Below are 10,771 nucleotides of genomic sequence, written 5' to 3'. Positions count from 1 at the left end.
TTGGGGATGAACTCCACCAGGAGGAGACAGTGCTGGAGCTCTTCCCTCTTGTCCCCTGCCCCAAAACTCTCCCCTGTTCCCCTTTTTGCCCTGCTCTCCTTCCCAGTGACACTTCCACTTTAAATTCAGCCCTGATTTTCTCCTCTGTCCCCCAGGTGACCTTTGCCAGGAGGGGACAGTGATGTGCTGCACCTCCTCCCTCTTTCCCCTGCCCCAAAACTGTCCCCCTGTCCCCTTCTTGTCCCTCTGCGACGCTCCCCCGCTCCTGCTTTACATTCAGCCCTAATTTTCTCCTCTGTCTCCCATGTGATGTTTCCATTTGGACGCTCTCCTAACGACCTTTTGGCTGAATCTATGTCTTAATAACATCAGGATGTCTCTAACAAGTGTCTGCTGATATATGCAAGAACCTTCTGCTCCGGACTTTAATCATGAATAATAGAAACAATTTACGAGGCCCGGGGAGAGCCAGTTATGAATCTCCTGGCTGGGAGCAGACAAGATAAAGCAGATGAAAAGGACACGTTGTCCATTTAGTTATTTTTAAAGGTTTGTTTGCTCTGGCAGCACGTGAGGAATGATCAAACACCTGTTAGCTTGTTCAGCCCCTTATCTCCCCCGTTTTGCTGCCTGGTGTGGCATTTTTTACACCCCTCCAATCTGCTCCTCAGCCTGGATTTATGGCAGCAGGGAAACGTTTAAGAGCAGGGCTTAGAGGAGATTTGTTACCGTGGAATTTAGCCATGTTGCAAATGGAGGTGTGAAGACTGGCAGGAGAAAGGGAAGGAGGCAGGAAAACCCAGCTTTTCAGAGGGGAAAACACACATTTCCAGCAGGTAAAGCAGTGGCATCTTCTCTGCAGTTCCTTGTGGTTTGCAGAATGAGATAAAAATGATGGGGTTCCACTGGGGTCCCCTCAGCTCCCTGCCACACAGGGTGAAGATGGGAATTTCTAGGAAAACTGGCACACTTTGGGGCTGTTTCCCCTTTTCCTGTTGTTCCCTGGGAGCAGAGCCCGATCCCAGCTGGCTGCACCCTCCTGTCAGGGAACTGTGGAGGGAAAAGTCTCCTGAGCCTCCTTTAAACATCCCCAAATTACTGCAGCAACCCCCAGCCAGAGCCTGGCAGGGATGAGGAAACTCAATTTCCACTGCCACAAACCAGGGGCTCACCCCAAGGGGTGGCACAGGCAGGACGGGCACTCAGCCTTGGATTATCACCCCAAAATCCAACTTTTTCTCACCCCCAGCAGCGGGAATTGTGCTCAGGTCCCTGAGATGCTCCCAGCCTGCAGGGCAGCAGAGAGGAGCAGTTGTGAGTGTGGGGTTTTCCAGCCCTGGAATGATCCAAAGGATGGATCCAGCAGCTGAATCAGGACCCTCCTGCAGGGGAATCTCCCTCTGAAGCAGGGTGGGTGAAAAAGCAGATTTCAGTGAGATGATGGCAGAAAAAACTGCTCTGGGAGCTCCCAGCCCTGGCAGAGCCTTTCCCACAGCAGCACAGATCAAACACCCTCATCCCAAAGCCAACAGAGCCTGAGCTGCTCTCAGTGTTTTCCTTTCCTCTTTGCAAGATACACAGAGCCCCCAAACTTCCTGCAAGTTCAGGGGAAAAAAAAAAAGAAAGAATCCACACCTAAAGCTGTTTCTGGTTATCAGATTTTTTTTTCCCCACGAGTTTTAGCTCAAATATTAATATTTCTTTTCACACATAAAGTGCTTTACACTTCCTGCTCTATTGATAGAATGTCCTGGCTTCAGCAGTGTCTGATCCATGTCTGGGTGGAAAAATAAACTCCTTTAGCTCAGCCCCCAAAGCTGCAGCCACTAAAAGCCAAACCTTCAGCTGATGTGAAGGGAACAGATCCTGTCCCAGCTCTGTGCAAGGCTGGGACGTTTTCCACCCTGTTGGCTGTCTGGAATGAGGCTGGAGCTGGAAGCTTTGGGACAGCTCAAAGATATCTTTCCCTATGGAAAAAAATAAAATTAAAGAGAGCTTTTAATGCATTCTGGTGGAAGAAGATTTAATTTTATGTTTTATGACTGCTTTTGCAGACGGAGCTGGCTGTTTCCCCACAAGGAGCAGCCACAAATCCTGACTAAGGGGTTGTTCTGAGATTAAAAACTTCCCTGGGACACGCAGGGAATTCCTGACAGCAGCAGGAAGGAGAGCTGAGCTCTGTATCCACCCTGGAGCACCCCTGGGAGCTGGGACTGCCCCTCCCACAGCCCAAAAATCTCATTGCAAGGATGGAAAACGTGCTGAGCTCACAAAGAGCAGCCCTGGCCCTGGCTGGGAGGTGAGAAGCCAGAGGCAGTTTGGAAATGAACCTTCCTGGGGCAGAGATCACATTTCCCAAAGCCCTGCAGGAAATTCTGTTCAAAAAGCAGTTTAGGAACTGCAGGGAGGGAATTTGGTCACCAAAGCCACGCCAAAATCCTGCAGGGTATGGAAACCTAAACCCCAAAGAATCAGCTCCAGGCACAGCTCTGGATTTGTTCCTTTTGTTCTCTTGATTCTACTAATTCCTATTTGTTTCTATTTTCGGTGCTGGTTTTACAAGCCCAGTAATGGAGAATTCCTATTGATTCCTGTTTGGGGGCCAATAAATCCCATTAAAGGTAAATTGGCCAGTTTGGTTAAAATTAACCTTTCAGGTCAAAGCCTGGAATGGTGCTGAATAAATCCCATTTTATGAGCAGCTGGACAAGGTCATGGACGTGGGACTGGAGCAAAATTGCTTTTCCTTTTAGAGCTGGAGAGCAACTGGACCCCAGTCCTCGTGCTTGCCCTGAAAAGCATTGCTGAAAACAAGAAACAGAAAAGCTAAATGAGCTCCAGGATTCCTGAAAAACCCATTTTTCCCCTTTTAATAATGCAGAAACCCAGTTCCATTCTAAATACAGAAAGTGCTGATTCCATTCACACCCCAGCATTTGAGTGGGAAAATGAGATTTAATCTAAGAGGGGAAGATGCTGAAAGACAGAAAGTTCATAGCAAATAACTCAGTGCAAGGCTTGGTAATTAAACAATTTCAGAGCAACATTTGCTCTGGGTGCTTTCTGTGAAGGAAAATGAGTTGTTTATGAAAATGAAATCCATTATTTATTCACAGCAACTTCAAATAACTTCTCTGCAGTTAAATATATTTAACTCTGCGATTTAATGCTGGACTGGATTGCCCTGTCTGGGTTTGCTGTGGTTCTGCTTTGGCTTCCCACCCTTTTTGGGGATAAAGAGAGTTTCCTTTTTTTTTTTTTTTTTTTTTTTGGCCTCTGTACCGCTTATTTCCAAAAATAAAAGAAACCAGTTTGAAATATACTTCTCAATCTTCTACATAATCTATTTTTTTGCTCCTGCTTGTGACCAAAGTACAATTTTTTTCTGAGTTTCAGTCCCTTCAGACCTTTTAATTTCCTCCCCTCAACAGACTGATAAGGATTCATAATAACACCTGACACAAAGGCAACAAGGAGAGATAAGTTATTACAATTCTGGGACAGTAGCACGGTCCCTGCCTTTAGAGATGACAGAAAATGCAGGGAAAATTACAAATTTTTTTGCCAACAAAAGGTTTTTAAAAGTCCTGCTGATAGATGAGATCTATCTAGCAGCAGCAGCCTCACAAACAGCTCACACTGCCATCCTTGGGGGGTTTTGCAGAGTCCCAGGATGAAGGAATGGCCTGGCCTGGAAGGGAAATTGGCACCTCCAGCCTGGCCTTGGCACTGCCAGGGGCTGGGCAGCCACGGGAAATCCATTCCAGGGCCTCCCCAACCTCCCAGGGAAGGATTTTCCCCTCATTTCCCATCTAAACCTCCTCTCTGTCAGACCTCTCTGGAGCCAAGCCAGACTCAGAGCATTGGGAATGACAAATGATGAATTCTCAGGGGGCACAGGGCCAGGTGGGCAATGCCAGGCTGGGTTTACAGAAGGAAAAGCCAGGCCTTAATAGAAGGAAAAACCAGGCCTTGACAGCGGGTTCAGAGAAGGAAAAGCAAGGCCTTGATAGCGGGTTCAGAGAAGGAAAAGCCAGGCCTTGACAGCGGGTTCAGAGAAGGAAAAGCCAGGCCTTGATAGCAGGTTTAGAGAAGGAAAAGCCAGGCCTTGACAGCGGGTTCAGAGAAGGAAAAGCCAGGCCTTGACAGCGGGTTCAGAGAAGGAAAAGCCAGGCCTTGATAGCGGGTTCAGAGAAGGAAAAGCCAGGCCTTGACAGCGGGTTCAGAGAAGGAAAAGCCAGGCCTTGATAGCAGGTTTAGAGAAGGAAAAGCCAGGCCTTGACAGCAGGTTTAGAGAAGGAAAAGCCAGGCCTTGACAGCGGGTTCAGAGAAGGAAAAGCCAGGCCTTGATAGCGGGTTCAGAGAAGGAAAAGCCAGGCCTTGACAGCGGGTTCAGAGAAGGAAAAGCCAGGCCTTGATAGCAGGTTTAGAGAAGGAAAAGCCAGGCCTTGACAGCAGGTTCAGAGAAGGAAAAGCCAGGCCTTGACAGCGGGTTCAGAGAAGGAAAAGCCAGGCCTTGATAGCAGGTTTAGAGAAGGAAAAGCCAGGCCTTGACAGCAGGTTCAGAGAAGGAAAAGCCAGGCCCTGACAGCGGGTTCAGAGAAGGAAAAGCCAGGCCTTGATAGCGGGTTCAGAGAAGGAAAAGCCAGGCCTTGACAGCGGGTTTAGAGAAGGAAAAGCCAGGCCTTGACAGCGGGCTTAGAGAAGGAAAAGCCAGGCCTTGATAGCGGGTTCAGAGAAGGAAAAGCCAGGCCTTGACAGCGGGTTTAGAGAAGGAAAAGCCAGGCCTTGACAGCGGGTTCAGAGAAGGAAAAGCCAGGCCTTGATAGCGGGTTCAGAGAAGGAAAAGCCAGGCCTTGACAGCGGGTTCAGAGAAGGAAAAGCCAGGCCTTGACAGCGGGTTCAGAGAAGGAAAAGCCAGGCCTTGACAGCGGGTTCAGAGAAGGAAAAGCCAGGCCTTGACAGCGGGTTCAGAGAAGGAAAAGCCAGGCCTTGACAGCGGGTTCAGAGAAGGAAAAGCCAGGCCTTGACAGCGGGTTCAGAGAAGGAAAAGCCAGGCCTTGATAGCGGGTTCAGAGAAGGAAAAGCCAGGCCTTGACACAATCACTGAGCCTGGCTTAGGCCTGCAGGTCCAGCCCTGGTCAGGGCACGGTGGCCCTCAGGCTGCTGAAATGCATTCTTGGCTGCAGACATGAAATATTCATGTGCAGGGACTGCAGGAGGAGCAGCCACACGTGCCCAGGGCTGTGGAGGTGACAGCAGAGGGTGCCAGGCTGTGCCTGTGCATGGCACCGGGGAGAAATGCAGCTGGGACAGGTGACAGAGGGCTGGGGACACACAGGGACAGCAGGGCGGGGATTTTCCTCCTTGTCCCTAATTCACCCTGGAAAAAGGAAAGCCCTGAGTCAAGGTGGAAGGCTGGGGAGCAGGGAGAGCTGGGCCATCTGCTCGGGCTGGGACAGAGCTCAGAGCCAGCCTGGAGAAACGGGAGGCACTTTCCCTGAGAGCCCCAAATCTGCTGGGAACCAAGGGGCAACCCCCATGGTTTATTCCAAGGGGCAAACCCCATGGTTTATCCCACAGATAAACCATGCCTGGCAAAGCTGGGCCCTGCTGGGGCAGCTCAGAGCTGAATACTGGCTGAGATGTTTTCCTGCTCCACTCTCAGCCCTTCACAGAGTGGGATTTATCAGCTCTGCCCTCTGCACTCTGGTTTTCATTAACACCAGTGTAGACTGGCAATTCTTTACAGCCCTCATTACCCAAGTCAAAATAAAAGCAAGAAGCCCTAATGAGCTGCTGAAGTTGCCAAATGGAACAGAAGCTCTGAAGAGATACCACAGAGTGAGAGCAGTTTTAAAAATAAAGCTTTGGGGTTAGGGCTTAAAGGAAAAGAGGCACCAGGCTTGGAAATCTGGATGCTGAGATTCTTCCAAGCATTTCCCTTCCCGATTTCCCATTTCTATCTGATTAAAAAATCTGAGTTCAAAAGAAAAGCAGAACACAACAGTAGGATTATTGAAATAAATCCTTATTTCCTTATAATTAACAGCTACACTAGGATTTGATTTAATTGTTCCTGGCTTTATAAATGATCCCAAAACTCAGCTGGAAAATGGGAATACGGGGCTGGGGCACAGTTGAGTTTAACATGCTGGGGGACAGGGAAGGAATAGACATTAATATAAAAAATGTCATTCAGCCTCCTGTTCTTTCCAGAACCATCCCTCTAAGTGCAGGCCTGGCCCCCTGCCAGGGCTGCTGCTCGCAGGGTCACGGTGCCTTCGGAGCAGCTGTAATTTCATTTCTGCTGAGCTGCCATCATCTGATTGCTCAGCTTGGTGGATTCGTGCCACACCCAGAGCAGGGGGCTCTGCGCTGCTGCTGGCTCTGCTTGCAGGGGGTTTGCACCTCCACATTTCCCATAAATCTGGGATGTTTCTGTGCACGCTTGGGAATCGTGGAATGTGGACTGGTTTGGGTGGGAAGGGATCCCAAATCCCATCCCACTCCCACTGCTCCAGCTTGCTCCAAGCCCTATCCTTGGGCTGGAAGGTTTTTTTCCTGCTGGAAAGGTTTTTTCCAACCTGGAATAAAAGATTTTTTACCTGCTGGCCCAACAAGTGTCCTGGGATGTGGAGCGTGGAATGGGAGCTGGGATAGTTCAGGAGGGCAGGAAAGGGAGACCTTGGGAAGGGAAGAGGCCCAGAGGCTTTGGGAAGGATGGGAATGAGGCAGATTTCTACAGGAGGCACCTCAGACCCTCTCTAGAACCTGAGGCTGATGCTCCCAGCTGGACACAGAGCTCCCATCTCGCTCTGGGCAGCGTTTTTTCCCCTTTCCGACAACTGATCCCTCTTTTCTCTCTGCAAACTGAGGACTCCTGCATCCTGCACCACCTGCCAGCAGCCCCAGCCCAGCCCGGGATGATTTAATTTGCTCCATTACTGCTCCTAAAGGCAGCCAGGAAGGGCTGGGACCCTCGGGGTGCACTGATAATGATGCCTTTGCCTGTGTTAATTGACTTTTGGATGTCCTTCCCAAGCAATCCACAAATGCCTGCTAAGGAAGCTTCCTGCAAACTGCTGCCATGCTGCTCCTCATTTGGACACAGGATAATTTCCTGTGAAATTCTGTGTGTTTCTATTTTTCCTGGGTTGTTTTCCCCCCATTTTTAATTTATTTGGCTATTCCACAGAGTCCTGGAAGCAACTGGCACTCTCACACATGGACAAATGATCCTGTGTGATCCTGACTGAAGACACTTAAAATCAGATTTAGGAGCACCAGGAGGGCAGGGAAAGCAGTTTGGCTGAGAAAAGGGGAAAAAACAGATAAAATACAGAATGAACTCCAGCAGGCAGAATTAACAGGGAAAGTGGGGGATTTGAAATAAGGGAGGGAGCCACAGAGACAAAACTGGGAATTTCCCCCTCCCTGATTTACAATCCTGCATTTCCCCTCTCGCTGCTCTCATTTATTGAGGACTCCATGCCAAGGAGTGTTTTTCTACCCTAACTTTAAGCTGAATTTCATTATATTAAAGATACATAAAGCCTAAACCTGATTTTATTTCAATTTAAGTGCTCAGAGAAGTAGAAAGAATTGATACATCAGTAATAACAGAGGGGCAAGGGGAGAATTTATGGCTCCAGAAATGCTGAGGCACCGCAATAAGAAGCTGCATTTCAGCCTTTCTATTAAAGTTCCTCCCATTAAAAAGTAATGGAAGTTTGAAGTCCCCCAAGGCTGTCCTCATCCCATCAGAGTGATCCCAAGAAGCAGCAATTTGTCATCACCTGAGGGCTGAAAACAGCTCCAAAACCGGGCATGAGGGGCTGATTTTGTCAGCCAAAATCCATCTTTGTGTGCACCCAAAGGTGGCAGTGACAGGGATCAAACCCCAAAAATGGGAGTGATCAGCACCAGAAGGAAGAGGGTGAATGCCCCAGCACCAAATGTCATTTTCCCAGGGAGGAACGAGCCCTAAGTTTGGTATTCCAGAGAAATCCATGAATCTTCTCAGAGGAAGGGTGGAAATCATGCTGGAAATTCAATTTTTCTCCAAAAATCTTATAACTTGTCACATCCCAGCCGAAGCCACGCAGCAGCTGTAGGGAGCTGATTATTCTCCAACTCTGGTGCTCACCAATAAATGATTTTTTCTCTGTTTTGCTCATGCCCTGAGTGTTTTACTCCACCCAAGGGTCAGAAACACTGGAGATTTTTTTTCTCAGCGCTGAGACATCAGCGTTTGCCCTGTGCTGCACCCAGAGCTGGGCTTGTCAGCCCTAATTGATTTGCAGAGCCTTTGGTCAGAGACTGAGCTAAACTTAAATTCAGGAGGGGAAAGGTTGGTTCAATAGCTCTCCCTGTTATCAACCCTTCCTTCTCCCTGCTCTGACAGGAAAAGGTGAGGCAAAGGAATTGAGTCCTAAATGAAGCTTTCACTTCATTTACATGAGGTTTTCACTTCATTTACATGAGGTTTTCACTCCATTTACTGTGTTTGTGTTAGGATTCCTACTGCAATAAAGAAATTACCTTTGCATGATGAATGGAGGAGTAGAAGTGGGCTAATAACCCCCGGAATTGGCTTGTGAATAGACCCAACCTCACTTTATTCTGTATTTCAGCTCTTGTTTTGAACAGTTTCCATTAGTTCAGAATTTCCCCCAGCTCACAGCTCCCTTAGCCACTGTCAGAAAAGTAAAATTTGTAGGAGAAAAGGGGCAAGAAAATGAGAATATCCAAGGCCTTGCACTGTTGCCACCCCATGCTTCAAGTCCTTCACCTGCCACAACTACAAAGAGCAGGATCACTCTAAATCTAAGCTTGAAAATGTGACACCCCAATTTCTGTAATTCTTCCAGCTGCCCAATCCTTCGCAGCTTCTTCCTTTGCTCTTCCATCAGTGTTTCCAGGCTCAAATATTTGCCAGGGGAGCATGGATCACCCAGAGCACAGGATTTTACCCCACTTTCCTATTTTATTGCTCAGCATCCCTGCCCATTCAGCGTTTCTCACCAGCCTGGTGAGGAGTTCAGGGCATTTTGGTGGTTTGCTCTTCAGGAGAGCGTTTGCTCCCCAGATTCCCTGGTGAAGAGTGACAGAGCTCAACAGAAGCCATCTCGCTTGGTTTCCAGTTTGTGAACCTCGGGACGGTTTCCCATTTGGGGCTGAGGTCACGGGGCCCCGTTGGCTTTGCAGCGCGTCACTTTTTGCGTTCCCACTTTTGTGTCCCCTAATCAGCCCGTGAGAGCCCGCACTCCTCTGTGCCTGCCGGGAATGTGTGCCTCCCTTCTGCTGGGAACAAAGCGCCGTGTCTGGAGCAGTTGGTGTGACAGCCCGGGCTCAGTAATGATGCAGGAGCCGTTTGTTCCCTTTTCATCAGCGCCGTTAATGACGGAGCCCACAAGAACAGGCAGGACTGGGCCCCTTTGTTTTCAAACAGATTTTTTTTCTTCTGCTTCTTCCCCCTCTTTTCTTGTGTACACCAGACGATCTAAATTAATCCCTCCTCTTCGGGAATCAGAAATAGCTGTGATAGCCTTTCCCAGTTCTTGCCTCCTCCAAGTCTTTCGGTTCCCCTCTCCTGCAGTGACCTGATTAGAGCCCACCTCCATCTGGCTCCTTGGCAGGGCACACGAGCTGGGAGCTGCTGGGAGGGCAATTCCTGCTCCATAGCTCTTCCCAGAGGCCACAAGGAGTAGTTTCCTTCGGGGAAATCCTCCACCAGCAGCGGCCAGAACTGAGGCGAGTGATATTTCAAAAGGAGAGCTGTTAGAGAAGGGAGCAAAGCAGCGTTTGCTCATCAGATCTAGATGGGAAAATTAACTTGGATTTACTTCTGGTAGCTTATTGAAAAGGGGAAGCACCAAAAGAGAGTTTCATGCTGAACAAACAGTCCCGAACTCTTTTTTTTGCCTGCCCCAGCCTTGCTCTGGGTTTTCTCCTCACTGCCTGGGATGAGCTTGCTGGCTTGGGGCAGCAAGAGCTGTTTGCAGGCACAGCAAGGGTGAACAGGGAAACCAGGATTACCTTTCCTCCCTCAACCACTCGTGGGCAAGGCTGGCCAGCCCCAAACCAGAGATTTCTTTGCTGTCTGTGCCATTCATTCGAAGCAGAAAGTTTCTCCCAGCCAGAGACGTGGGGTCCCATCAGCTCTTCTGAGCCCTCTCAGCTCTTCAGCCACTGATTTCTCTTCCCAAAAACTTTGACGGGTCCTGAAAGTTCTGTCCCAGAGCTCATCCCCAGCAGGGCTGAGGGGGAGCTGCTCCTCTTGGGTGGCCACACTCGGAGCCTCAGTCACGCCTGTCAGGACACTGCAGGGAGCTGAGCACTCCCAGGAATTCTGGAACCTTTGAGGAGTCTGGGTGGGTATGAAGGGAATAAACATCCACTCAAGGCTGCTGTGACACCCCAGTCCCTCTCCTGTGCCCTGCCAATGTTTACACTGAGCTGGGAGACCCTGGAATGCTGAGCCTGGAAAATCAGGACACGATTCAGGCTGCAGAGGGGGCCAGGCTGGCCAGAGCAGGATGCCAAAAACGGCATTAGTTCCAGGGATCAGGGGAGACAAAACCCCACGTTTAACATCTCACTCGAACAGCCCACCAGCCAAATCTCCCTGCCTGAGGAATGCTTGTGCCCCTGACTTCCTGAACTGTTTGCTCTGGAACCTTCTGAAGGGAGGGAATGAAAAAACAACAAATGAATTCAGTTGATTGCAAAGCAAGGCAGGGCTCGAGGTGCTGAGGAGACCAAAAAG

At 49.3% G+C, this 10,771-nt stretch overlaps 1 long non-coding RNA gene across 1 annotated transcript; it reads right to left on the bottom strand.

Moving 5' to 3' along the window:
• Nucleotides 1-1,669: 1,669 nt before the first annotated feature.
• LOC135285578 (uncharacterized) lies at nucleotides 1,670-4,100 on the bottom strand. The gene is made up of 3 exons (XR_010350381.1): nucleotides 3,835-4,100; nucleotides 2,651-2,804; nucleotides 1,670-1,967 (listed from the first exon to the last, which is right to left on the bottom strand). It is a non-coding gene; the product is annotated as an uncharacterized LOC135285578 (long non-coding RNA).
• Between the last annotated feature and the right edge of the window lie 6,671 nt (nucleotides 4,101-10,771).

This window comes from Passer domesticus, chromosome 23 (assembly GCF_036417665.1).
Source record: "Passer domesticus isolate bPasDom1 chromosome 23, bPasDom1.hap1, whole genome shotgun sequence".
Classification (NCBI taxonomy): domain Eukaryota; kingdom Metazoa; phylum Chordata; class Aves; order Passeriformes; family Passeridae; genus Passer; species Passer domesticus.
This window is presented reverse-complemented; position numbering and strand designations above follow the sequence as displayed.